Raw genomic sequence first — 23,080 nt, 5'->3', positions numbered from 1 at the left:
TCTTTGTGTAACGTGACCACTCATATAGAGAGGCTCTCTTTAGTGTAAAAAGAGTGTTTACTGTTAAATTTTAGTACTCTAAGAAGAAACAGAAATGTGGAAGGAAATATCAGAGAGTGTCAATGTGAAATGCTTCCTTACTATGTAATATAAAACCCAGAACCTCTGTTTTATCCCTAGACAAAGAAGACAATGAGCCTCATAATTGTAACTACCACAAATATGAGTTCCAATTCTTATTCAGAATAATGCATTTCTATGAATAATATATTTCTATGAACTGACGTGGCTAGTTTAATAATAGAAGAGTGCACATCTCAGATAAATAACTGCAAGTATGATTATCTAGTAAACCACGGAAAGGGCGACATTGTACTATGCCCCAGTCATCTCTACACATACTAAAAATTCCAAACTTTTATGAAATTCTATCACTGTGTGATAAACTAATGATCCTAAATATGATCACTTGCTCTACGTCTGGAACGCAAACATCAGTAATTCTCCGTAACATGGATGCGACAAGTCCTTGGAAGGACTCCGAAGATGTGTGGCAATAGGTACTACCCACAGTTCAAGAAATTCTCGTAAAGTGTGCGTGTAACAGAGCTGGTACTCAATAGATTCCCGAAAGTGTTCCATCGGGTTCCGATCAGGTGAATTTGGTAGCCAAGAGTTCACTTACATGCTTCTCAAATTAAAGCAGCACGATTCTGGGCCTGTTACATAGACAGATGTCTTCCTGGAAGGTACTATCTTGATGATCTCCGTTTGCAGTTCGCGGTCTAGGGGGCAGCATTGCTACCTCTGGATCACAGGACCCCGGGATCGATGCACGGTTAGATCGGTTCTCCTCCTGGGGACTGGGTGTTGTCCTTATCATTTCATCATCATTGAGGAAAGTGGTGAGACTGGACAGTGAAAACATTGGAAGTTTGCACGAGCGCTGATAACGACGCAGTTGAGCGCCCCACAAACCAAATATCATCATCATCATCATCATCTTGATGATCCCATGCCAACAGTAATCGTAATGGACAATGACGTTCGGTCAACATGTGAACACATATGGGTCTTCTGCTGCATAGCTTTATGTTCAAACATTTGTGCCTGCACCAGCATTGTATTCTGTCGTCAGATCTCTAACAGATCGCTGCCTACCCTGTTTTACAAAGTGGAGAAGCCTCCCACCTCCAAGGCCTACGGTGAGACGGGGATGTCCTCCATCTAAGCTACTACTCGTAGTTTCACGGTCCTTCATCCACTTTCTGTAGACTATCACACGATAGCAGGCGAACAGCTGATCAACGTGGCCTTTTCGAAAATTATAATTCCCAGTTACCGGGCTATAACAATAAGCCCTTCGTCAAAGTCATATCATTACATAATTCTACAACATAGTGCCTTATATTTTCACGTTACCTCTTTCACAATTTTTATAGTAAATTCAGATTAGAAATGTATATGTACTTAAGGTTTAATAACAAGTACATCGTATTTATTCTACTGATGTTTGTTTATTTCGAACATCATTCTTGCTAATAAACTAAGGATAATTGTAGAATGTGGTGCCACACAAAGTGGCACCACACAAAACTGGCGTTAACAGCATAGGCACATAGGGAACACACACGACACACATCTGTACGTCCACGGTATTGGTGATAAGTTGAGAAAACCATCCAGAAACACATGTGCTACAAAGCGCCACTGTTTCCTGCGCATGTACGCCGACATTAACATGGGATATGATCACCATGCACACGTACACAGGCCGCACAACGGGTTGGCATACTCTGGATCAGGTGGTCGAGCAGCTGCTGGGGTACAGCGGACATACTGGTGCAAAATGACGTCCCGATACACCTGACCTGTTACAGTTCCTCTGTCAAAGACATGCAGGGGTGTACGTGCACCAATCATAATCCCATCCCACACCATCAAACTACGACCTCCATACAGGTTCCTTTCAAAGACATTAAGGGGTTGGTATCTGGTTCTTGCTTCACACCGGACGAAAAACCGGCGAGAATCACTGTTCAGACTATACCTGGACTTGTCCGTGAACATAACCTGGGACCACTGTTCCAGTGACCATGTACTTTGTTCTTGACACCAGGCTCTACTGGCTCTCCAGTGAGCAGGGGTCAGTAGAATGCACCTTGCAGGTCTCCAGGAGAATAAACCTAGTCTGTTCAGTCGTCTGTAAACTGTGTGTCTGGAGACAACTGTACCAGTGGTTACGAGAGATCACACTTGGTAGCACACGGAGGGCCCGTGCCACGACCTACTGTGTTTGACCAGACTCCAGTTGCCCTAGTATTCTACCCCTCCTAACGTCATCAATATGTGTTCCTTGAGCCTTTTTCAACACATAAACACCATTAGCATGTCTGAAATCGTCTGCACACTTACTCGCTGCACCGTACTCTGACATGCACCAACACACCTCTGCGTACGTAAACTGCTGCCAGAGCCGCCATGCGACGACCGCAGGTCAAATGCACCGCATGGTTTTACCCCGAGGTGAATTAAACCCGAAAACCGCCCACCAGAGAGTTGTTTCACCATGTATGAGCATTATCCTTGATTTATGAACATGAGTGTAGTTTACGGCTTATTAAGCCGTCTTCAGGAAACAACTGGCTGCTTATGATGCCATAACCGAGCACTAGCTAACAATGTAAGATTAAGTAATCTAATTGTTGTGTGTAGTACTGTCCATTGTCTAAAGTTTAGTTTATAATGGGAAAAAATGTACTCAGTTTAACAGTACCATAGAAAACCCATTAAATCTGTAATATTGTGCAGCATAATTTTTATTGTGCTTAACATTATACACTGTGTGAAGTGTAATTTCAACATTAAGAAACATGTTCGATGTGCAACACTCTATACAAGTGATTGTATCTGCTGCTATAATGTATGGTTACCTAAGAACCAGTGTCTCTTGCAGACGCTAGTCAGTTGTTTCCTGAAGATGGCATAATAAGCCGAAAACTAGTTCGTAATAAACAAAAATCAGTAGAACAAAAACAGTGAACTTGTTATGGAACCTTAAATATGGGTATGTTCTACCAAGAAGTAACGGAAGAATCCATAATTAAAATATACATGTTTTGTCATTTTATTGTCAACGCTCATTAATTGAAATATTGGAATGCAAATTTGCTGCAAATCATTTCAAAATACTATTGTAAGACACGTTGGCAAAGTCAGGGTTTTTGCTACGTATAATAACAATCTCTAACCAAAGATAATCTCGACATGGCACTAACATCATTGGTACGCGTGTGCCAGCACACGGAATTGTAAGATGACTGCGGGAGAGACCGGTCATGGGTAGCGGCAAAAGCATACGCAAAACTTTGTGTATAAATTTCGTAGCGGTAAAATGCTGGGTTAGGAGGAGGAGATTAGTGTTTAACGTCCCGTCGACAACGAGGTCATTAGGGACGGAGCGCAAGCTCGGGTGAGGGAAGGATGGGGAAGGAAATCGGCCGTGCCGTTTCAAAGGAACCATCCCGGCATTTGCCTGAAGCGATTTAGGGAAATCACGGAAAACCTAAATCAGGATGGCCGGGGACGGGATTGAACCGTCGTCCTCCCGAATGCGAGTCCAGTGTGCTAACCACTGCGCCACCTCGCTCGGTGCTGGGTTAGGCATTGTGAAGATAACTGGCAGTAGTGTGGCAACAGTACAGTAACGGTATGAGAAGAGCTCAAGAGCACTGATGGGATAATAGCACTGTGTGTCGAAATATATTTAATTCTGCTCGTAAATAGAAGGAAGAGTCTGTTACCTAACACTTGGCGTCATCGAATCATCACGCCGTTCCTGCAGCAACTCTACATCAAATTTAGAAGTATCAAAAACTTGAACTTACCAATGTATTAGAATCAACACTGAACGTCACAGATATTTTGTTCAGATTTTGTCCATGTCAATAACTTTCCCACGTAATCACTAGCTATAGTAGGATCCTGTTACCATAATGTAATAACTGAGTGTTACATAAGTGAAAGGATTATAATTTTTAATTGTGGATGTTTGTTTTGTTTATTAAGAGAAAATTGATACTTCACAATTTTAGTGTCAATTAACTTTCGCAAATTTAAGTTCTTTCATTACTTTATTTTAAACAAAAAGATTTGTTAATCATTTGAATCAGATTTTCAGGCAAAATAATAGTACACAATGTATTTCAATAGTGTTATATAACTTTTTGTATTTAACTGTATGTTGTGTGTTTCTGGTAATGAGTTTTGTTAATTGGAAAAAAATTGATTAATAAATCTGGAAGATAGGAAGCATAATAGTGAAGTAACGTTTCCTATAATTACTGTTTACATTCCACAATTAGAAAATGACATTTCATTTCCAATAATTACAAAGTGTTAAGTGTGAAATTAATTAACTTTCAGACATTTTATAGCTTTCGCATTTTTAACTGAACTCTCACGCGCCCATTGAACGTTACTATCTACAGAAATTTCAGTTATTATTATTTAAATTCGTATTATCGCTTAACATAAACAGTTTCATGATTGCTACTCACACACTCGCTGGCGACCGCAGAGTTGTATATATAAACAACTCTAGTTTTGCTCAGTTCCAATTAAAAATTAATCTCATTCTCATTAACAACACAAAATCAATTAACACAGTTATACATTTTTCTAATTTCGATCATTATTACCGCAGTGCATTTCGTTGGCATAATAACTTCCGGCTGCACGCTCATCCGCATTCTGTAGGTAATAAATTCTTCGCAATAGATGGCTTTTCTGAAAATTATAAAACATTAGGTACACTTTTCATTAATTATCGAAGATTGTGGCTGCTTTAAAATTAGTTTTCTTATTTGCGACCCGTATTGTAGCTGTATGGTCCCCTATTCGTCTCCGCTCAGCTTATACGGGGTAAGTCACTTGCACTACAAATACTGCGGATTTCGAAAGTGCTATCAAGATGCGGTTTCCAGAAAAATGAGTTGGTCGTATGGGCTCGTATTGTTAGCGAATCAACAGATTCTAATAATAATAAGAAACTGTATTTTTTGTACAAACATACACTCTTTATTACATGGAAAAAGGCCTATTGACATTAAGAAATTAGTATAAATGAGAATGTCAGGGGTGTTTGTTGCAGGATTCTAGTGCGAGTCGTTTACGAGATATTTCGTTTATAAAATACCACAATACCTGTGGTAGCACACACTAAAGAACAGCGCAAGTGCATACACTAGTTGCGGGGATTGTGACCAGTAACGAGACTATTAATCATCACAGGTTGTGTCCAAAATTAACCGCCGGCAGCAGCAATAGACGCTTCCAGTCTGGTATGGAACAACTGCTGTACACGTGCTAGCACTGTAGCGGAGATATCCCAGCAGGCTGCAGAAATAAGTCGTTGTATATCATCGGGTGTAGTTGGTATGTCCTTTTTGACAGCGTCTTTCAGCTTTCCCCACAGAAATTAGTCTACAGGCGTTAGATCTGGGGAATGGACCGATCAAGGCACAGGTCCTCTGCGTCAATTCCAACGATTTGGTAACCATCCGTGAAGACATGCTGTGACACTTCTTGCATTACGGGTTAGACAGCCATCACGTTGGTACCAGAGGTTTCCCCTAGTCTCCAGAGGAACACGTTCTAATGTCCATGGAAGATGATCTTTTAGGAGGCTACGATTCCTGTGCGCGTTCAGTGATCCGTCTATCTACATCTACATATATACTCCACTAGCCACCAAGCAGTGTGTGGCGGAAGGCACTATTCGCGCCAAAGACATATTTCCCCCCTCTGTTCCACTCGCGGACCGCGCGAGGGAAAACGACTGTCTGAACGCCTCAGTACGAGCTCTAATTTCCCTCATCTTTGAATGGTGATAATTGAGCGATTTGAAAGTTGGTTGTAATAATATATGCTCTACGTCCTCGGCGAAGATAGGATTTCGGAATTTAGTGAGCAGCGCGCCGTCTATCTGCAAGTGTGTCACACTTCAAACTTTCTATGAGATTTGTAACGCTCTCGATGGCTAAATGTGCCAGTCACGAATCTTGCCTCTCTTCTTTGGACCTTCTTAATCTCTTGAATCAGACCCAACTGGTAAGGGTCCCATACAGACGAACAATAAGACTGGGCGAACTAACGTATTGTAAGCTATTTCCTTTGTTGAAGGACTGCATCGCTTCAGGATTCTACTAATAAACCGCAATCTAGAGTTCGCCTTGCCCATTACTTGTGTAGTCTGATCATTCATTTGAGGTCATTTCGAATAGTCACACCCAGATACTTGACGGATGTTACCGCTTCCAAAGACTGGGCATTTATTTTGTACTCTTACATTAATGAGGATTTTCGCCTTGTTACACGCAATAGGCTACACTTGTTAATATTGAGATATAACTGCCGGTAATTACACCATGTATTTATTTTCTGCAAATCCTCATTGAAATGTTTACAACTTTCGTGTGATACTACTTTCCTATAGACTACAGCATCATCGCCAAACAGTCTAATGAAACACGAGCCAATGAGCTGATCTTTCACTATATCAGACCACATGTTTATGAGCCATAGACGCTGACTTACCACCTGACGAAGACAGCGAGGATTGTCAGCAAACCAACAGCACATGTTTTGGCGGTTTACCTGGTCATAATTGGTAAATGTGGCTTCATCAGTAAACAAGATACATGAGACATCTGGAGTACATAACCGTTACCAAGCAGCTCCTGATGGAGAGAGATGAGATGCGGGTGGAACCTATGCCGATGGAGAATGCATAGGACACTTGTCTGACTCATCCACTTCCTCGTACGATTGCGCAGGAGCTAACGTGCGGATCAGTTGCAACAGCAGCAAGAACATTAATTTCCCCCTCTTTTGTCGTCATTTGTTTCCTTCTGTCACGTTGTCCAGGTGCCACGTTACTGGTTGAAGAGGTTGACAAATAACTGCCGAGATAGTTGACGCCTATTGAGATACACCGTGCAAGAACGAACTGCTTTCTTCTTACACTATACATACATCATGAGCAGGTTGTGAATTTCTGCATTAGTAAATTCCATCGTCCACTCATGACCTACTTTTGGACTGTCACACTATAACTGACTAGCAATCGCAAAGCATCAAGGAACACACGAGCACAATGTAAACAAATGTAACGTCATCGTTTCTGGCAGGTACGCAGGTTGAATGACACAGCAAGAGTTGGTGTGGAAACTTTCCAAAATACTGTATCTCGCAAACAACTCGCACTATAATCTTGCAACAAACACCTCTGACATTGTATTTTAACCTATTTTAGTTTAATAATGTCAGTTCTATTCGAAAAAGTGTATATTTGCACAAAAAAATACTTTCTTGAAATTATTACAATCTGTTGATTGCCTAACAATGCAAGTCCCCGGTCAGCAATCCACTTTGTGGAAAGCGCACATCAATAGCGCTTTCCATTTCCGCAGTATTTTCGGTGAAAGTTTTAGGTGATTAGCCCTGCGTAAGTACACTCTCCTTAGCGCGACAATGCTCTCAACGCAACCAGGCCCCAAACAGTCTCGAGGTTGACTTTGGTCATAATGTTCTGGTGCATCAGTTTACAGCGCTTCGTTTGATTTATGCTGCGCCAGTGCCCTTTGAAATGGTGGCCGTTCTCGCAATTTACATATTTGCCGAAAAGTACTATTCATCTGCTAATCTATCCTCTTGCTACTGTTGCACCTTTGTCAGATGTTGAGGAGGGTCTTTGACGCTGTCTCTATTCGTGTCTAATCGTTCCTGTCGTGTTACGATCGGACCCTGTCTTTTCCCCGGTGTCCAGAAGAGGGTAGCAAGCCACAGCCACACACGTGGAACTGTGCAGTATTGTGCAGAGCACCACGTTTTTATGTTTGGTGACCCACGCCTGTCAGTAGGCAGCTGATAGGTGTGGTCAGCATAAATAATAGTGCGGCAGGAGCCAATGTGGGGAATGCTGGTGTCTGTTGCGCTGTCCATGACAACTGTATATAACGAAATTCTCTACTACACGCTGGGGCCATGGTGCATAAGAGAGTGATATTTTATTGCACTGTTATTATTCAACTCATGCACAGGTTGTGACACGAGAGGAAGGCCTCAGCCATGGTCAACTAATTCGACTCATATTTGGCAGGTCGTCAGCGTAAAACTTAAAATGATAGACTTTAGGATGTTTTGGCTCAGCACCATTGAGCCATGCTGCGGCTTACGTTAGTACTGTTTGTAGGTTTCCGCCCTCTGTTGGAGGCAAGACCGTACCGTTTAGTTGGCATGGTTGTTGTTGTTTCTCTTCTTCTCGTGTTGACTGGTGCCACTCCGTTTTGCAAGCGTTGCCTGTAAACTAGTGGCAGCAGCGGCGGTTATCGATATGTAGTAACTGTTGCCCTATCTTTGGGGCGAGGTCGTGGTTTTTCCATGTTGTGTGAGTTAGGCAGTTCGGTTGGGGACTCAGGAGGAGCCAGGTCCGCGCAGTGTGAGTACACGCAGGGACTGCTGGCGGCGCGTGTGGACTGCCGAAGGGAAGGGCTGTGGTCACGAGGGTGCACAACTGAATCCAGCAAGCTTTAAGATGAGTGCATTTCAAATCCAAGTAGAGCGGAGTCCGTCATCCTTATGGGCCCTGTAGTACGTTTTTGATGTTGTGACAGATTACCATCGCGCGTCATGTGCAGTTTGGTGGATCTGCATACCGCTTAGTACTTGAAGACCCTACTGTGTTAAAAGCACTTGGATCATTAGACGGTGCGGCTACTCAAATGTGAATTGATAAAGCAGTGAAGAGATATGTTTTATTTTGCCAACCGCCGTCAGAGTTGTCACAGTGAGTTCAGTGTGCGTTTGTGTGCCTAATGAATTTGATGTCACACATTTGGTACTTGGTTTTGGCTCGCCTTGCGATTGTTTCTGCAATGACGTTTAGTTGCTGATTCCGGTTGGTTACATTTCGGTTTTACTTCGCACGCAAATCTAGTGGGGTTTTAGTTACTGTTAGTTTGTCTGGTGTTCTGTACTGTGACTTGTTTGTTCAGATAATCGGGTTTGTGGAATCTGGCGGAAATCTGGTAGTGGTTCCTTTCTCGTTCCGGGCGTCCTAAACACAGTGTTCTGGGGACATAGTGCAGACCGCCGGTTCCGGCTTCGGCGTATTGTTCCATCGTTGCATTTGGTTTATCGGGCGTTAGGTAGCTGCAGAAAGATTATCATTAGTCATCCGTTAGACTGCCACTAGTCTCTGTTACCATCTTGTGAAGTGAATACAACTCTTGGCTGCCTGTCTCATCGCTCGCGAAATTGTTTGTTGCCGTAAATTTCAGAGGTCGATTCCTGGAGCCCCGTCTGGAACAGTTGCTTTTTTTTTATACTATTTGCTATTATATTCGCTGTTTTACAGAAGGTTTCATATTTTTTTTAATGTTATTGCCGTTCCTACCGTGTAAGGCCTTCAGCCGTGATTGTCGTCATTTGCCTTAAAATTCTAATTTGTATTTGTGTTTTATCAGTAAGCCTTAAAACCTTATTTACTTCCTGGCGTCTGATATCTTCTGCTGTGTTTGTGGCCACTTACCTTTTAATATTTCAATATCTGTAAATTGTAATTCCAGCGGGTTCTTAAACATTCTTAATTTATTGCCATTCTTGGCGTGTAAGGCCTTCAGCCGTGATCACAGTGGATTGTTTTTTTAAACATTATCTGTATCTATATTTTATGGTGATTTGCTAAATTGTAACGCACTCAAAACATTATTATTTACACAGTTGTTTATTCCTTTATTAATAACAAGAGGTATTTTTTTTATTTATTCTTGAGTCTGGGATTACTGTTTTAAAAATAAATGTGTGTAACTGAAAAAGGAAACCAATAGTAACTGATTACGGCCACGTCCACAATCGTAACCGAATCCTGCCTTTCTTCTTAAACCAGGTTTCAACCATTCCGTTTTTTGGAAAACCACCCATAAAGTTCGTTGAGCGCATATAACTCAGAACCGATAAGATCGGTGGTAGATAACTGAAATCTGAGCACTTTTCATTATCGTACACTGACGAAAGCTGTGCGAGGTGATTGAAGGTCTGTAGGCGTGTTTCTACATCTGAAAGACGATGTATCTCGTCACGTAGAAGAGGGTGTAATTATATGAATGACGAAAACTAACTTCACTTAACGAAGGTTTATTCAGCACTTGCACATACAAGAGCGCGGAGCGAACTGCCTCCGGCCAGAACACATACAGTATATATAAGGCTAGAGAACATTCTAGTACAATGATTCTTGACATTTGTGGATACTTCTAGACTGTACTCGAACCGTATATAGAAATTAATATTATACAGCCCAGGTGATGGTTCAAATGGCTCTGAGCACTATGGGACTTAACATCGATGGTCATCAGTCCCCTAGAACTTAGAACTACTTAAACCTAACTAACCTAAGGACAGCACACAACACCCAGCCATCACGAGGCAGAGAAAATCCCTGACCCCGCCGGGAATCGAACCCGGGAACCCGGGCGCGGGAAGCGAGAACGCTACCGCACGACCACGAGATGCGGGCAGCCCAGATGAGTTTTGAGCTCACGACCCTCCATGCAACATGCAACATAACCACTACACCACGGGGCTACTCAACTTCTTCTGCGACATTGCTCCCTCCTTAAGAGAAAATCGTCTCGGTGTTACGTCGTCCTAGTCCTGGAACGAGTCATCGGTCCCGCATACTCCGACTCCTGATGACTGATTATCACACTGGCGATGATCTTCTTAGAACTTATTTTGCCGCTACGCTCATCGTCACCTTTCCGCTTGTTGCCTGTCGCTGGAGCTTCTAATTTATCCCGGGTAGAAGGATCCTTATAGGACTTCATTCGAAGAACGTGGACCGTATCTCTAATATTTCGTCGTCTTGTGTCGGTGCCGAAATCTTCAACTTCATAACGTCAGACAAATGTCTTACAACCTTATAAGGTCCAAAGTAGCGCCTGAGGAACTTCTCAGAGAGACCAACCTTCCGAACAGGAGTGAAGATCCAGACGAGGTCACCGGGCTGGTAGACAACAGGGCGGTGGCTCGCGTCACACCTTGGGCGATCGTTTTCTTGAGCCTGCAGCGTGCGGAGTCGAGCTAACTGCCGAGCTTCTTCAGCTCTGGTCAACACCTGGCCGATGTAGTCGTCGTCCACGTCATCAGGATGTAACGGAAACACAGTGTCCACCGTCGTAGTCGCCTCACACCCATGCACCAGGAAAAATGGCGTAAATCCTGTGGTGTCTTGTTTGGTGGTGTTGTATGCAAACGTCATTAAAGGTAGCGCCTCATGCCAGTTGCTGTGCCCAACATTGACGAACATTGATAGCATGTCGGCCAAGGTCTTATTAAGGCGTTCAGTAAGCCCGTTAGTCTGCGGATGGTAGGCAGTCGTCATGTGATGAGTAATGTTGCACCGACGTTTTATCTCTGTCACAAGATTCTATTGACAAACTTTCCCTCGATCCGTAATTAACGACCTTAGGGCACCGTGTTTTAATACAATGTCTTCCATGATGAATTTGGCTATCTCGGATGCTTCGGCTGTTTTCATGGCTTTTGTAATGGCATAGCGTGTCAGATAATCAGTACAAACAATAATCCATCTATTGCCACCGTTGGAAATCGTTCGAGGAGGTCAATCCCAAGACGCTGGAAAGGCGTTTCGGCTGGAGGAATTAGTATGAGTCGGCCAAGTGGTTTCTGACAAGGGAACCTCCCAATCGCACCCACCCCAGATTTAGTTATAAGTTGGCACAGTCAATAGGCCTTGAAAAACTGAACACAGATCAATCGAGAAAACAGGAAGAAGTTGTGTGGAACTACGAAAAAAATAAGCAAAATATACACACTGAATAGTCCATGCCCAAGATAGGCAACATAAAGGACAGCGTGGGCTCAGGAGCGCCGTGGTCCCGTGGTTAGCGTGAGCAGCTGCGGAACGAGAGGTCCTTGGTTCAAGTCTTCCCTCGAGTGAAAAGTTTACTTTCTTTATTTTCGCAAAGTTATGATCTGTCCGTTCGTTCATTGACGTCTCTGTTCACTGTAATAAGTTTAGCGTCTGTGTTTTGGGACCGCACCGCAAAACCGTGCGATTAGTAGACGAAAGGACGTGCCTCTCCAATGGGAAGCGAAAAGATTTGATCGCAAGGTCATAGGTCAACCGATTCCTCCACAGGAAAACACGTCTGATATATTCTATACGACACTGGTGACGGCATGTGCGTCACATGACAGGAATATGTTGTCGACTCACCTAACTTGAACACTTGGCGAATGGGTAAAAAGATTCTTCTACCTTGACCGATTTAGGTTTTCTTGTTTAGGTGTAGCGTCCCCATACTGCGGCGCAGTTACCTCGCATCGGACGGACGGATAATAATTGTCTGAAAATAAAAAAGTAAACTTTTCACTCGAGGGAAGACTTGAACCAAGGACCTCTCGTTCCGCAGCTGCTCACGCTAACCACGGGACCACGGCGCTCCTGAGCGCACATTGTCCTTTATGTTGCGTATCTTGCGCATGGACTACTCAGTTTGTATATTTTGCTTATTTTTTTCGTAGTTCCACACAATTTCTTCCTGTTTTCCCGATTGATCTGCGTTCAGTTTTTCAAGCCCTATCCACCGTGCCAGCTTATAGCTAAATCTGAGGGGGGTGCGATGGGGAGGTTCCCTTGTGAGGAACTGCCTTTCTCTTCTGGCACTCTCAACAGTGCGACACATAGTGACTCCTAAATAAACCTGGCCAGAAAACTCTCTTGCGGATTCTATCGTTTGTCTTAATAAATCCTAAATGTCTGGCCTCAGGTGAGTCAAGGAATTTCTGGAGAACATCTAAACGCATGTGTTTAGGAATCACTGGTAGCCACCTCTTTCGAAACGGATCAAAGTTTTTCTTGCAAAATAATCCATTAACTACCTTAAATTGTCCTTTCACATCCTCTGACCGATTTAAGGCAAGCATAATTTGAGATATATTGGCGTCCTTCCTCTGCTCAGCAGAGAGGTCCTCGAGTACAGCGAGACAGTCACTATCTTCATCAAAGTCTTGATGGTCTTGCACAGAGTTTCTTGAGAGACAGTCGGCATCTTGGTGTTTTCTTTCACTTTTGTACACTGTGGTAATGTCATACTCCTGAAGACGTTGCGCCCACCTGGCGAGTCGTCCTGTTGGACCCTTAAGACCTGTCAACCAACAAAGTGAATGATGGTCTGTAACAACTGTGAATGGCCTTCCATAGAGATACTGGCGTAATTTGCACATGGCCCAGATCACAGTAAGACATTCTCTTTCTGTAGTTGAGTAATTTCTCTCGGCTTTCGTAAGTGTCCTAGAAGCATACGCTATAACCTTCTCTTTTCTATTAGAAATTTGCACCATACCAGCACCGATCCCATACCCGCTGGCATCTGTGTGTAGTTCTGTATGTGCTCTCTCATCATACAGACCAAGTACAGGGTCAGTCGTCAGAGCTTTTCGCAAGCCATCGAAAGAATCTTGTTGAGCACCACCCCAGATAAATTTAGCATCAGCTTTCAACAACTCTTGGAGTGGCCTGGCTTTGATACAAAAGTCTTTGATAAAACGATGATAATAAGAACATAACCCGAGAAAGCTTCTCACATCTCTAATACTTTTAGGAATAGGAAATTCCGTATGGGTCTCACCTTTTCTGGGTCTGGCCGCGCACCTTCGTTTGACACACGGTGTCAAAGTATTTTAATTTCTTTTGCTCCAAAGAGACACTTTCTTGGATTAAGTTTCAGTCCACCTTGTTGGAGACACTTAAGAACGGCCCTCAGTCTTTTTATATATTCATCAAATGTGAGAACACTATAATGTCGTCTAAATAGCAAAGACACATCGTCCACTTCAGGTGACGTAGAAGATTAACCATCATCCGTTCAAAACTTGCTGGTGCATTACACAAACCAAACGGCATTACCTTAAACTCATACAGGCCCTCAGGGGTGATGAGTGCAGTTTTCTCATGATCAGCCTCATCTACTTCGATTTGCCAGTATCCGAGTACATGTCCATGGTTGAGAAAAACTCAGCCCCCTTCAGACGATCTACTGTATCGTCAATTCGTGGAAGGGGGTAAACGTCGAATAAACTTGCTGTAGCTGGGATTCACAGTCATAGAAAATTTTTTGAAGGACATCATCTTTCCACCAGTGATTGTTATAAGTTTTTATTACAGTCACTGGCGGAAAGATGATGTCCTTCAAAAAAGGGTAAACGTCCTTTTTAGTTATCTTATTAAGCTTCCTGAATTCAACAAAAAACCGCCAACCGCCATTCTTCTTCCTGATGAGGACCACTAGTGACGACCATGGGCACTGCGAAGGCTGAATGATGTCATTCTTTATCATTTTCTCTACCTCGTCGCGAATTATTCGACGTTCTGTTGCTGACACATGATATGCTCCCTGTCTTATTGGTTGATGGTCTCCAGTGTTAATCCGGTACTTCACTGTCGATTTGTCTAATTTGATCCTCACCTGTGGATTGAAGCTTTCAGAGAACTATTGAAGAATGGCAAGTAGCTGCTTCTGTTGTTCCTTAGTGAAATCTGGTAATAGTCGAGCTAGAAGATCTTGCAGTGGTAGCGCTAATTTCGCCCACAGACTCGGCATGGGAGGTTTCTATGAAGCTTAGCTATTCTTCAATTAACGGGTCAGAGTTTGCCACGCACAAGCGTCTTGGAAGGATCTGCGGTTCTCGGCGACAGTTAACTATCCACAGTTCACCGAATCCGTCCTTAAATGAGACGACAGAGGCTGGGATGACCTTCTTTAGTGGTATGCTTCTCTTACATTCTACTACAAGATCCATGGGTTGATGCATAACATGACTGTTACCTTTATAGCGCTGACTGCAGGAATGATCACTTCATCCAGCACACGTAGTCTCCACACACTTGGAAGCGCATCTTCCTGTCCACAGTATCTCATCTCGTCTAGCATAATCTTCGAGCGACCACAATCTGTAATTGCCTGAGAAGCTTCCAAAACTACCCATCCGAGAATGACGTTATGACTATTGTAAGACGATGAAATCTAAGGGCTGTGTTTGGCCACTTATACCCACACGAATGACACATCTTCCTGCAGGATTTACATATTTCCCATTAGCCACCTTCAGCAGAGGCGGTTTTCTGCAACTGGCGACGGTACTTCTCTGAAATGACTGAATATGATGCTCCAGAGTCCACAACAGCTTGGGCTGCTCGTCCATCTATGAGGATATCGACGTAGTTTCCTGTCATTTTTGTAGTGATCGACGGCGGAGAATTTTTCTCTTCGGCGGCCTCACCTCCAAGGAAGGTCGTGCCCTTTAGTTTTCCAGGTTGCGGCGGCTAGGTGATCGGCTGGGGTTCCTAAACGGCGATGGAGACCTTGATCGGCGTGTTGGAGAGCGTCTTCTCCAGCGGCTAGCTTGAGGCGATGGTGACCTAGGTCGTCCTGCATCCACATCTTCTTGTTTATCCTCGTCGTCCCAGAGTTGGTGTCGGCTAAGATCGGTCTGCTGTCTTCTGGCGCGGGCGTCATCAAATATCCGCCGCCTTTCCCGAAAATAGAGCACCACATCCACCGGTCGTCCGCAGTGGAAACATACTGGTTGATTATCCTGGGTACTCCAGACGTCAGTCTTCCTCGGTGCCCAAACAGGTTCCTCATGCGGCTTTGTAGGAATGTAACTCCGCCTGGATCTCGACTTTTTCACCGTTTTAAAGGGAAATGAAGGACGAGAGATTGGGTTCAATGTCTGTTCCACTTCCTCCCTTATGACCTCTTGAAGCGCCTCGGTTTTTTGCTCGCCGTGCAATCCAAGTGCCTTCTGAACTTCCTCTCTCACTATCTGACGAAGAACACTTGTGAAATCAGTTGCTTCCTCCAACACAGACATCGATACGACGTTTGGAAGCCGTTCAAACTTCTTGCATGTAAGTCTTTTTTGATACATTGTCTCGAAATACTGGCACCATTTGATGAAATCGTCTGCTGCCAAAACCTCCTTCAGGAGTAGGGCTTGATACATGTCCTCAGCAACACTCTTCATGAGATGTGCAACCTTATCTTCCTCCTTCATTCTACGATCCACTATTTTACACAGCTCCAAGACGTCTTGAATGTTGGATGCTGTAGTTTCTCCTAGACGCTGTGCCCTGCACTATAATTTATCTTCAGCTTTGCACATCTGTCGTTGTGTGTCGCCGAAATACTTCCGCAGTTCCGCCTGTAATACTTCCCAGCTTGTGAACTTCTCCTCGTTGTTCTCATACCATTACTTGGCAGTGCCCTCCAATTAGAAAAATTTGTTAGCCAAACACAGTGTCATCCCGTTTGTTAAATTTGGCTATACGTTCATATACCTTCAGCCACTTCTTTGGATCTTCGCCATCATCACCAGAGAACCCGGAAGGATGTCTCATGTGGTGGCACACAATTGCCTTCATCGTAACGTCCACTTCTCCTTCTGTCTCCTATAGATTGCGATCTTTTAAAACGATAATCTGGTAGCCAAGATGGCGGGAATTCTTTTTATTCCATGATTACCGGTTTCAGCGAAACTAAAGCCGCCATCATTGATCTAGAGAGGACAGAAAACACTAAAAAAGTGGGCTTGGATTCCACTTATATAACATGTATACATATAAATTTAGTTACATACCTTAGGAGACATACAGGTTACAACATCAAGGCAAACAATGGTCATGTTAATAGTTGCCTATAATACGCAGGCCTTACAAAATTGTCGTAAGTAGCACAGAGGCGTCCAAGGGAGATGACATTATAAATGTTAAGTGTCTCCATCACATACATGCGCAAGCACGTGGCGGTTGATAATGCATCAAGACTAAAGAAAAATCAAGATACTTCATAGGAACTGTCGACTTGGAAAAAGCGTTCGAGAATGCAAATGGTGCAAGATGTTCCAAGTGATAATAAAAACAGAAGTAAGTTATAGGGAGAGACAGGTAATACACAGCATGTCTAAGAACCAGGAATGAATAATAAGAGTGGAAGACCAAGATTAAAAAGGGTTTAGAACAGGGATGTAGTCTTTCGCCCTTTCTGTTCAATCTATACATCAAAGAACCTATGATGAAAAAAAGGTTCAAGAGTGGTATTAAAATTCAATGTGAAAAGACGTAATAATAAGATTCACTGCTGATATTGCTGTTCTCGATGAAAGTGAAGAAGAATTACAGGCTGTGCTGAATGGAGTATAAGTCTAATGAGTACAGAATATGGATTGAGAGTAAATCGAAGAAAGGCGACGGTAATGATATGTAGCACAAATGAGAACTGTGAGAGAACATCAGGATTGATTGTCACGAAGTAGATGGAGCGAAGGAATTCTGTTACCTACCAGCAAAACAACTAATGACGGATGGAGCAAGGAGGACATCAGAAGCAGAGTTCTACTGGCTTAAACGGCTTTCCTGGCTAGGAGAAGTCTACTGGTATCAAACAAAGGTCTTAATTTGAGGAAGAAATTTCTGAGAATGTACGTTTGGAGCACGGCTTTGTATGGTAGTGAAACATGGTCTGTGGGAAAACCGGAACAGAAGAGAATCGAAGCATTTGAGATGCAGTGCTGCAGATGAATACTAAAAATTATGTGGACTTATAATGTAAGGAATAAGAATGTTGTGTGCAGAACCCGAGAGGAAAGGAGTATATGGAAAAGAGGAAGGACAGGATGGTAGGGCGTCTGTTACGACAGCAGGGAATAATTTCCATGGTATTAGGGGAAGCTGTGGAGGGTAAAAACTGTATAGGACGACAGAGATTGAATGTATCCAGCCAAATAATTGAGGACATATGTTGCAAATGCTACTCTGAGATGAAGAGATTGGCACAGGAGTGGAATTCGTGATGAACCAGCATAGGCCAACTGAGAAGACTGATTACTCAAAAAGAAAGAGAAGAAGAATAAGAAGAAAAAGGAAACGAGCTGATGGTACGGTTCGAGTGTGGTGCAGAACCCACGAAACCGTGGACCCAAGTAATCAACAAGGCACTGTGGAAGCTGTTGGTCACTGCATAATGGTGTGGGCTGCATTTACATAGAATGGATTGGGTCCACTGCTCCAACTGAACAGATCACTGACTATACATGGTTATGAAACTTCCTGGCAGATTAAAACTGTGTGCCGGACCGAGACTCGAACTCGGGACCTTTGCCTTTTGCGGGCAAGTGCTCTACCAACTGAGCTACCCAAGCACGATTCACGCCCCGTCCTCAAAGGTTTACTTCTGCCAGTACCTCGTCTCCTACCTTCCAAACTTAAGAGAAGCTCTCCTGCAAACCCTACAGAACTAGCACTCCTGAAAGAAAGGATATTGCGGAGACACGGCTTAGCCACAGCCGGAGGGATGTTTCCAGAATGAGATTTTCACTCTGCAGCGCAGTGAAAATCTCATTCTGGTATACATGGTTATGTTCAGCTACCTGGAGACAATTCATGGACTTCATGTTCCCAAACGACAATGGCACTTTTGTGGATGAGAATGCCCCATATCACCAGTCCACAATTGTTCACCATTCGTTTGAAGAACATTCTAGATAGTTCGGGCAGATGATTTGACCACTCTAATCGCCCGACATGAATCCTATTGAACATTTGTCAGACATAATCGAGAGATCAGATCGCACACAAAATCATGCACCGGCAACACTTTCACAATTATGGACGTCTATAACGGCACCATGGTTCGACATTTCTGCAGGGGACACTCAGCAGATCGTTGATTCCATGCCGTGTCCAGTTGCTGCATTACGCCGTGCAAAAGATCTGAAACGATATTAGGGGGCATGCCTTGACTTTTGTCGCCTCAGTAAATGTAGCCATAAGGATTCCTGTCTTTTACTGCTTTCCTTGTCTGCTGTTGTGTAGTTGTGACGACTGCTAGCATTGGTTGAGTAGTCAGTTGAGGTGTTTTCTGGTAGAGTATATCTCTAACTGCGAAGCTTCTCATCTTAGTTATATAGTGTGATTTTTGGGACCTGATTGTAAAGCTACTGCAAGGTGCCGTGGTCTCCTGCCCTTCATTTCTTACATATTCCGACCTCACCATCATATTCTGCATATAAAGACGTTTCATTCGAGCCCAGACTTGATAGGGTAGAGTCAATTTTACATATTTCCATTTAATCGATGTTCATATCTAATAAATAAATCGCAAGTGCGCACCGAGTTTAAAAAGTCGAGGCTAGCGTACACAACATTGTAGTTCCTTCCCTAGATTGTCGCACAGATGACAAAATGGTAGATATCGAAATAGACGACAGTGGGACAGAGAAACAATTAAAAGCGCTCAAAAGAGGAAAGGCCGCTATACCTGATGGGATACCAGTTCGATTTTACACAGAGTACGCGAAGGAACTCGCCCCCCTTCTTGCAGCGATGTACCGTAGGTCTCTAGAAGAGCTTAGCGTTACAAAGGATTGGAAAAGGGCACAGGTCATCCCTGTTTTCAAGAAGGGACGTCGAACAGATGTGCAGAATTATAGACCTATCTTTCTAACGTCGATCAGTTGTAGAATCTTGGAACACGTATTATGTTCGAGTATAATGACTTTTCTGGAGACTAGAAATCTACTCTGTAGAAATCAGCATGGGTTTCGAAAAAGACAATCGTGTGAAACCCAGCTCGCGCTATTCGTTCACGAGACTCTGAGAGCCATAGACACGGGTTCACAGGTGGATGCCGTGTTTCTTGACTTCCGCAAGGCGTTCGATACAGTTCCCCACAGTCGTTTAATGAACAAAGTAAGAGCATATGGACTATCAGACCAATTGTGTGATTGGATTGAAGAGTTCCTAGGTAACAGAACGCAGCATGTCATTCTCATTGGAGAGAAGTCTTCCGAAGTAAGAGTGATTTCGGGTGTGCCGCAGGGGAGTGTCATGGGACCGTTGCTGTTCACAATATACTTAAATGACCTTGTAGATGACATCAGAAGTTCACTGGGGCTTTTTGCAGATGATGCTGTGGTGTATCGAGAGGTTGTAACAATGGAAAATTGTACTGAAATGCAAGAGGATCTGCAGCGAATTGATGCATGGTGCAGGGAATGGCAATTGAATCTCAATGTAGACAAGTGTAATGTGCTGTGAATACACAGAAAGATAGTTCCCTTATCATTTAGCTAGAAAGTAGCAGGTCAGCAACTGGAAGCAGTTAAATCCATAAATTATCTAGGAGTATGCATTATGAGTGATTTATAATGGAATGATCATATAAAGTTGATCGTCGGTGAAGCAGATGCCAGACAGATTCATTGGAAGAATCCTAAGGAAATGCAATCCGAAAACAAAGGAAGTAGGTTACAGTACTCTTGTTCGCCCACTGCTTGAATACTGCTCAGCAGTGTGGGATCCGTAGCAGATAGGGTTAATAGAAGAGATAGAGAAGATCCAACTGAGAGCAGCGCGCTATGTTACAGGATCATTTAGTAATCGCGAAAGCATTACGGAGATGATAGATAAACACAAGTGGAAGACTCTGCAGGAGAGACGCTCAGTAGCTCGGTACGGGCTTTTGTTGAAGTTTCGAGAACATACCTTCACCAAAGAGTCAAGCAGTATGTTGCTCCCTCCTACATATATCTCGCGAAGAGACCATGAGGATAAAATCAGAGAGATTAGGGCCCACACAGAAGCATACCGACAATCCTTCTTTCCACGAACAATACGAGACTTGAATAGAAGGGAGAACCAGTAGAGGTACTCAGGGTACCCTCCGCCACACACCGTCAGGTGGCTTGCGGAGTATGGATGTAGATGCAGATGTAGAGTAGATATCGTTTGGGAGAGCCCCAGCATACGCATTTTTGATGGACCTAGAGTGCAGTTTCAGAGTTCTCACAGGTGGACAGTAAATGCCTTAAGCAGATGCTATATATTTCCGGATTGGTCGGCTTAAACGGAGCATGTGTAATATTAACGCTGATTGGCGGACTATTTCTGAGACAATGAGCTGGAGGAGTGAGGGAAAGACAGCGGATGATATACCCTTTCGCCTTTTGCGTGGAGAGGGGTCATTCCGGTGACACTCTTGAAGAGGGAACACGTAGCGGGAGCGAGTGCGCTCGTGCGTGAATGCAGAGAGTGAGGAACAAAGCCTCTACTCAGTACTTCACTGAGAGAGCACCTCTGTCGCTAGCAAATTGGAGTGATACTCTATGCTGAGTCGCTCGCGATTAAGTATTTGTTCACTGTGTTGGCCGCGACACTTAATGTGCAGTGTGAATACAGACAGAGTATTAGTTATCACCTGCAAGCGAACATTGAGTGGCAACGCGGTGGACTGGTTATCTGACCAGTATACCACACCAATAGGTAGACGAGGGGCAGATAGGAGTCCATGACTTCATCAAGGCGTAGTGAGAGTTCGATTGGCGAAGGTCAATCCAGATAGAAAGAGATAGTTTTGTTACTTTTCAGCGGCGAACGACACAGGCAGCAGTCGTTGCAGCTCATGGTATTGTGCGCTACAGCATAGGCGAGCCCCATCTTTCCTCCATTAGAAATAATATACTTCATTCACGTCACTCCATTACATTTCTCACATGCCAGCCTCGACCGTACTTAGAAAAATTCAATCAGATAATTATTCAAGCCATTCTGCCGAATAAATAATATTCTTAAAGAAAAGGGATAAAAAAGATTTCCCACACTTTGTATATAAATTTCATTAACAGGATTCCTATCCGTAGGAGGTAAGCTCCTATTTCGAAAAGAACCCTGAAATTTGTGTATCAGTTTATAAATAAAAGTTTCACTTGATTTTTTCAGATTTTGCAATAAATAATATTTTCCTTTCGTTTAGTGTTTTTCTTACACTAACTAGCAATACTTCAGTACCCAAGCATTCCACTAGTTACGTAAGAAAATAGAATATTTTTATGTCTTTTCCTTGCAGTGGACGACTCCAGAAGATATTCAGGCATTTTTGGTACGTTAGGAGCGTCTGTCTGACTGCTGTAGTAGTGTGGTGTGGGTATTGCTTCTTGCAGTAGCCAAAGGGTACTTGTCAGATCAATCCGTTGCACAACGCGTCAGCATAACACCCACATTCTGACAGTATTAGAGGCTGATATTAAGAGGTTTGTTTCTTGACAGGTTCCCAATTATAATGTCACCTAGGCTGAGTAATATTGTTTAGCAATACTTGGATCTGTTTAACAAAAGTTTTCCTTAAATTTATTTACCTGAGGCCAATTGTTGTAGCAGTTATTCCTAGGCAGAATATTGCTCTTTCCTGATTTTAACTGTTAAAGATATTTCTGTTCATGTTGTCGGAGCTTCCAAGTTTTGATATGTGGCTGTAAATAAGGCTTATTTAAAAACAAGCCTACGCTTGCACAATCCCCAGCACAAACCCAAATTCTGCAGTACATTTCTTACTCTCCAAAGACACTCTCCTCTGATCGACATAACATTATCAGTTTCACAGTTCGCTACCTCGTTCAGTGTTGTGATTGTTTCATAAATAATGTGGTAATTTACGAAACAATCACAATACTCCAGGCGAAATAGGAACTTGAAGCATAAACATAAACTGGCACGTGAAGCAGCAGCTAGTGGTGGTTGACCAGAAGCAATTCCCTTTGACCGACTCTGGGCGCGCATAGCTGTTTCTGTGCTTCGAAACACGTTTGCCACATGTTGCAAACGTTGGCCGCCCAGTAATAGTAGGAAACTAAGTTGGAAACATGGTGCGAACTCGGAGAACACGTGGCTTAATGAACGTAACCGTCAGTGGAAATTAAAGCATATCTTAACAGCAGCTGAGGCACCATTAACAGCTGTGGCAGCGTAATGCAGAACATGCATGGAATCATTAAATTTGACGTAATTATGCCACAAGTCGATTATTGTAACATCTCTATTTTGATAATTTTGTTTGTCCATGATTTCGATATATTTTTCAAATGAAAGCATTGTCCGTTATGGGCTGTAAGATTTTCAAAATTATTTATCGATGTTAGATTGAAATGACTGTGAATG

The 23,080-nt window shown here is 43.2% G+C and overlaps 1 non-coding gene across 1 annotated transcript; it reads right to left on the bottom strand.

The window, feature by feature from the left end:
- Positions 1-18,214: 18,214 nt before the first annotated feature.
- On the bottom strand, positions 18,215-18,289 carry Trnal-caa (transfer RNA leucine (anticodon CAA)). The gene has a single exon. It is a non-coding gene; the product is annotated as a tRNA-Leu (tRNA).
- Between the last annotated feature and the right edge of the window lie 4,791 nt (positions 18,290-23,080).

The sequence above is a fragment of the Schistocerca serialis genome, chromosome 8 (assembly GCF_023864345.2).
Source record: "Schistocerca serialis cubense isolate TAMUIC-IGC-003099 chromosome 8, iqSchSeri2.2, whole genome shotgun sequence".
Classification (NCBI taxonomy): domain Eukaryota; kingdom Metazoa; phylum Arthropoda; class Insecta; order Orthoptera; family Acrididae; genus Schistocerca; species Schistocerca serialis.
This window is presented reverse-complemented; position numbering and strand designations above follow the sequence as displayed.